At 36.5% G+C, this 6,688-nt stretch overlaps 1 protein-coding gene across 3 annotated transcripts in view; it reads left to right on the top strand.

The window, feature by feature from the left end:
• Positions 1-6,688, top strand: part of LOC107727692 (periaxin-like) — a 21,880-nt gene that overhangs the window by 8,076 nt on the left and 7,116 nt on the right. The window lies entirely within an intron of this gene.

Below are 6,688 nucleotides of genomic sequence, written 5' to 3'. Positions count from 1 at the left end.
TTGTCTAATTATCGTTATTGATAAAATCCCAGAAAATTATCGAGATATCATTTTTTGTCAATATCGCACACCCCTAATTTGTTATTTAATTGATATAGTTTATTGTTAATAATTGTTTAAATTAATATAGTAATTAATACTTTCTTAAAAATGGTTTAAAGGAAAGTTTATCAAGTTTATCATTTTATAAAACTTTTTGTTTTTGTGAAAACTTGTATCTGAACTGTAAATTAAAGTAATTTGGATTTTTCTTACCGCGGTGAAGACGCAACAAATCACCGCGGTTTGGTGGTGTAACGGAGCCGACGAGACGTGAGCCGTGAGGATCCATGTGCAAGCTTTTATTTATAAACATGGTCAGAACACAGGCAGGGTCAAACAATGGCAAACAGGTATGGTACGGGCAAGACACAAGAATAATCCAAGAGCAGACAAGGATCTCCGATCAGCAAACGACATCCAGAGGGCTAGACAGAGAGAGATAATCCAGGTACACGATAATAGTCCAGGCAGGGGCAAACAGAGTCCAAACTGCAAGATGACAGGGCAATCCAAAAACTAAGGCAGAGATATATACACAGGAAAACAGGCAAGACTAGACTAAACTAGGAACTATGAAAAAGACAAAACTATGACAATAAACTGGCTCCGTATAGCAGCTAACACTAGGAGAGTGGAAGACGCAGAACAATACTAGAGACCAAACAGGAAATAAACACATAGCTGTCAGGTGAGCGTGTGATTAGTGACAGCTGTGTGATCAGTGCATTCAGCTGTGTCAGTGCAATGGATGATGGGAACTGTAGTCCGGAGTGACATGTAACAGTCTGTGTAGTGTGAGAGTCCATGTAGTGAGCGGGTGACCTCTGGTGTTGAATGAACGGAAGTTCGTAGACCGGATTCGTGACATTACTGATTACCGATTTATAAAAAGTGGGAACTTTTTTCAATTTTTATTATTATTAGGGTGGAAATGAAAGGGTAATCACGCATTCCTGTAACAGCGCTGACGCATGTGACATCATTCTGGTTGACTGGACTTACTAACTACCAACTAACTTGTTTTCTCTCTCAGATTTGGTGTTGGTTGTTATTTTATCTCAGTAAATATCCTAGTTTCCTGTTTAAAGGGAGGCATTTCCTCCTTGGCTTTACACACCCTCAGGAGAGGCTGATCCGTCATGTGTTCCTCCCCTGAGGCAGAACATACGTGCTGAGTAAAAATACTCAATTCTGACAAACCAAGAATGAGAGATATATTTTTTCCCCCCTGTAGAAGCTACTTTTATCCACACAGATAAAAATGGCTAATAAATGTATCTGTTTTTCATGTCCCTAAAGACAAGAATCTGGACAAAATCTATAGTGCAGGACGAGTCACCAATATTTTTGCTGTATTTTGCTGGAAGACAGAGACTGTAAATTTTCAATGAGAACACAGAAGTGAATTTGATTAACATCTAGGAACATTTAGGACATAATAATGAACTCAAAGCTAACAAACACAGGCATTAACTGAAAGTCTCAAAACTCATTTTGATTTAATGAGGTGGTTTGTGTCTGCATTAGGAACAAATTACATTGTCATACTCTTATGGTTTAGAATGGGCTCTCAGTTTTGCAAAATACCAAATTAAACGGTCACCAAAAGACAGGATTTCAGAGATAAACACTTCAGCACATTAATCAAATCCAAAACTCGTCTTCTTAAGCATCCAAATTGAACCTCCAGACCAGGGCTGTCCAAACTCGGTCCTGGAGTCCTGCAGATTTTAGCTCCAACACACCTGACTGGAAGTTTCTATGCCTAGTAAGAGCTTGATTAGCTGGTTCAGGTGTGTTTAATTAGGGTTGGAGCTAAACTCTGCAGGACACCGGCCCTCCAGGACCGAGTTTGGACAGCCCTGCTCCAGACAGTCTGGGATCTTTTCTGAGAATGTCAGCTATGCTTCCCCTTATTGTCCTCTTATAGACGGAGAATTGACAGCCATCAGTGACCTTAACTGAGCGTTTGACGTGGGTTTGTTTTTCTGAGGATTGCAAAATGTGGATATTTTTGTGACCCTTCAGAGTTTTATTATTTTTTTATTTTATTTGTTTATTTTGGACCATTGTATCTAATGACACATACTTATCCTTGTGTCTTTGTTTGGATTAGGGATGCACAAATACCCATGTGGGTAAGGGCTCAGGCATTGGTCCAGTTGTAACTCTTGTGCCGTTACCAAGTGCCTATTCTCATACGAAATGATCTTGTGACTGTACTGAATCAACAGCAATAGAATTACTTCTCTATCCTCTGTTGTCCTTGTAAGTGGCTGGCTTGTGTGTTCAATAGGACATAATTGAACAGTGGAGGTTGAGGCAGCTGGTTTGAATCGGAGCTAAATCAATTTGTATTAATTCTGTACAGCTGATGTTATCAGTCAGATTGCACCTACTCATTTTTTATTTCTAAATTTTTCCAAAGCTATCAAAAATAACATAAATGAAAGTATGGGAATTATGTATTGACCAAAAAATATATAATTAAATGAAAAATATAATACAATAAATATTTTTTAATGCGAAACATTTTATGTTTATATAAAGAACAACTCATATTAAATGTAGGTCTTTAAATCAAAACATTTTTCATGATCATAAGTAACAAACTTAGTAAGGAACTGGAAAATCACATCTTAATTTCCCTCTCTATCACTGTTCTCTATGTTACGCATCAGTACCCATGAATCGGTTAGAGCCATTAATCTCCTGAACTTTTGCTCTAAATTGCATAAATGAGCTTTTCTTACTTCCAGACAAACATTTTAGTCTCTCAACTTCTTTCTCAAGTATGCATTATATAATTCAAGAGCGTTCATAAACTGGCGTTGAGTTTGGCTGATGTGCGCCCAGCTTGCCTATTGCTTGGCAGCATTTGCAGGAGCTCTAGTGTGAACAGCTCTGTCATTACACAAGCACATGTTGGTCAGGCCAGCTCGTGTTTATATAAAGATCAGATATGTGCAGCACCATTCCAGTCTTCTGTCCCCTCCTCTGGACACACATAGCATCACTAGGGAACAGCTGCCTCTTTCACTCACAAACACACTTAAATATACACACAGACATCCATCCATTTTTCAAACCGACTGTCCTATCGTAGGTATGCTGGAGTCTCTCCCAGCATTTCTGGCCTAGGCAGGAAAGCATCCTGACAGGATGGCCAGTCGATTGCAAACCTGTGTTATTTTTGTTAACTAAAACTAAAACTATTATAAATATTTTTTATTGAAATTAAGCTGAACAGACAAAAACGACAAAAACTGAATTACTAAAATTACTAAAATAACCAAGTAAAAAAACTATTAAAATGACACAAGCACATACAAAAACTACTAAACATTAAACAAATTAAAATGAAAATATTAATAAAAACTGTAATAGTGAATAAATAATACAAAAATAACACTGTCATAGACACACAGACATTCATATACAAATATTTTTTCCTGTAAGAAAGAAAACAATTTTTTTTCACCCACAGTGTCAAGTGTTTTTATTTTAAAAGAGTTTTTTTTATTTTTATAAAAGTGACTCTAGTAATACATATAAAAATCATGCAAAAAAAAAAAGCAATATAACGTAAGTTACACACATTTTATTGTCTTGCAGTCTGAGGTGTGGTGCTAAATAAGACAAAAAAAGTTGGGAAACACTGTCTTAGACAGCTGGCACAGCTCGATAAAAGAGCACCTGCTAGTGTTATGTGTGCCTGTCTTGTGTAACAGGTTATCCAGTGTGGGTGTCTGAGCCCATTAGAAATTACCAGCTCGCCAGTCTACAGATCACTTAAAGGGGTCATATGATGCGATTTCAAGTTTTCCTTTCTCGTAAGGGGCGTAACATTTCCGTCACACTCTTGAGGTATTCGGCCAATCACAACGCATTGGATAGCTGGCCAATCACAGCTCACCTCGCTTTTTCAGACCGATGAGCTTTGTAAAAATCGACACGTTTCAGAAAGGCGGGGCATAGAGGAGCAACAATAATGTACAGTATGTGGAAAATAATGTGTTTTTTTAACCTTAAACCGCATAAACACATTTCATTACACCAAATACACAAAATAATGTTCTTTTTAGCAACATCATATGACCCCTTTAATGTTGGTTACACACTCTTACGACAGACACAGATACCAGACACCACTGCCGAATGAGGAATGAGAAGCATGCAGAGAGAGGACACCGTTTGCAGGCCTACTAACCTGATGGCAACTTGATCTATGGTGGGACAGGATTTTTTTAGTCTCATAGATAACAGCAGGGTTGATTATAGTGAGGTAGGTTTACACTATAAGCAAAGTTGGACGCCTTGTAATATCACAGAATGAGTTTGAAAAGTTTCAAGAGGATAGAGAATCATGTGAAGCTTTTCCTTTTTTATTTTTTCCCCTGCTTATCACAACCATGCAGCAACACATAGCAAGTGATGTAGTCAGTCATGAAATTAGTCCCCCTTCCCATGAAATTCAAACACATTTGGTCACACGAGACACATTTAAGATGCATTTACAACCAGATGTAAATGGTGATGTGTGGTCAACTGTGATTGGATCACATAAAATCCTTGTGCTTGATTGTATTGAATGTGCGCTTGTTCTTCAAATCTAAAAAAAAGGGTATTTAAAAAAAAAAGTACTTGCGGATAATATAAGATTAATAAAATAAAAAGCCACTTAAGTGTACTTAAAGAGAGACACTTTTTTTACTGTTTCTTAACACAATTAAGTATACTTTTAAAAATATATATTTTTAATAGTGCTGTCAAATGATTAATCACGATTAATCGCATACAAAATAAAAGCTTTTGTTTGCATAATATATGTGTTCTGTGTATATTTATTATGTATATATAAACACACACACATACAGTAGCCTATATAATTTGAAAATATTTACACGTATTTACATGTCTATATTTATATTCATATAATTGATATTATATATAAATATATTTAAAGGGGTCATATGATGAGATTTCAAGTTTTCCTTTCTCTTTGGAGTGTTACAAGCTGATTGTGCATAGATAAGATCCCTGAAGTTGCAAAGACTAAAGTCTCAAAACCAAAGAGATATTCTTTATCAAAGTTAAGACTCTGCCACGCCCCCCTAAAACGCCTCGTTCTAACACACCCCACATATCTACCTCACCGTGTGCTCTTCCGATCTTCAAATGATTAATCACGATTAATCGCATACAAAATAAAAGCTTTTGTTTGCATAATATATGTGTTCTGTGTATATTTATTATGTATATATAAACACACACACATACAGTAGCCTATATAATTTGAAAATATTTACACGTATTTACATGTCTATATTTATATTCATATAATTGATATTATATATAAATATATTTAAAGGGGTCATATGATGAGATTTCAAGTTTTCCTTTCTCTTTGGAGTGTTACAAGCTGATTGTGCATAGATAAGATCCCTGAAGTTGCAAAGACTAAAGTCTCAAAACCAAAGAGATATTCTTTATCAAAGTTAAGACTCTGCCACGCCCCCCTAAAACGGCTCGTTCTAACACACCCCACATATCTACCTCACTATGTGAAAATATTTGCATAATGCCGCCCAAATGAGCACGCAAAGAAAGAAGGCGTGGTTTCAAGTAACCGCAGTTAGTGTTGAAGCAACATGTCAGGGAGACGCTGTGTTTCTAGGCAAAAGCAAAATCACTTTATTTGGCCTTCCGGAAGTAGATGCATTTAGGAATCTTTAAGATTACTTAAAACAGAACAGCAATGCATTTTATGGACGACCGTTTCGTGAACCTAGGAGAGGAGGTAATTCTGACTTTGCTATGACAATCTGGCGCTTCTGAATCAGCTACAGTTTTGTTATTAGTTTAAGTATTTGCTATTGACTGTTCAAATGCAGAGTTTTGCGCATCATGTGTGTGTGTGTGTGACCGCTAATGTCATTTACCTGTTGCGTTGCCCCTGTGGTTTATGTTATATTGGTAAGACTAGCAGACCTCTAAAAACTCGCATCTCTGAACATCGATGTGCAATTAGACATCGCGATCCAAAAAGTCCGGTAGCACAGCACTTTGCAGATTCAAGACACTCAGTTTCCACTCTTCAGTACATAGGTATTGAAGTAGTGAAGTGTCCGCGTCGCGGAGGTGATATCAATAAATTGCTTTTACAGCGCGAAGCCTTTTGGATTTATACACTAGATACGTTGTCCCCTAGAGGATTAAATGAGGACTTTGATATTCGTCCATTTCTTTAAACACAAGATATCTATTTACATATAATAAACGCTTGGTGGTTATTGATTTGTATTTATGTACCTAGGCAGGCATCAATTAATGTTATTAAACAATATATTGATAATTATATTCGTGTATTTTGCATAGCTTTATATGTTTTTGATTTATTTTTTTGTTTCCATGTTTTTCTCCTTGGTTGATATGTTATTGTTTTGGTATTATTATTATCATGATAATATGGTACGGTCATGTGACCTTTGATCACCTGGAGGTAGGCCTATAAAGAGTGGGATATCAGTGTTGTTCATTTGTCTGATGAAGAGCCTGCGTGCTCGAAACGTCACACATGCTATGCGACATATATACATTTTTGATACTTTTGGAGCTTTGGTGTTGCCGACTTTACATCAAAAAA

This window comes from Sinocyclocheilus rhinocerous, unplaced genomic scaffold, assembly GCF_001515625.1.
Source record: "Sinocyclocheilus rhinocerous isolate Xijiao unplaced genomic scaffold, SAMN03320098_v1.1 scaffold4081, whole genome shotgun sequence".
NCBI classification, from domain to species: Eukaryota; Metazoa; Chordata; class Actinopteri; order Cypriniformes; family Cyprinidae; genus Sinocyclocheilus; species Sinocyclocheilus rhinocerous.
This window is presented reverse-complemented; position numbering and strand designations above follow the sequence as displayed.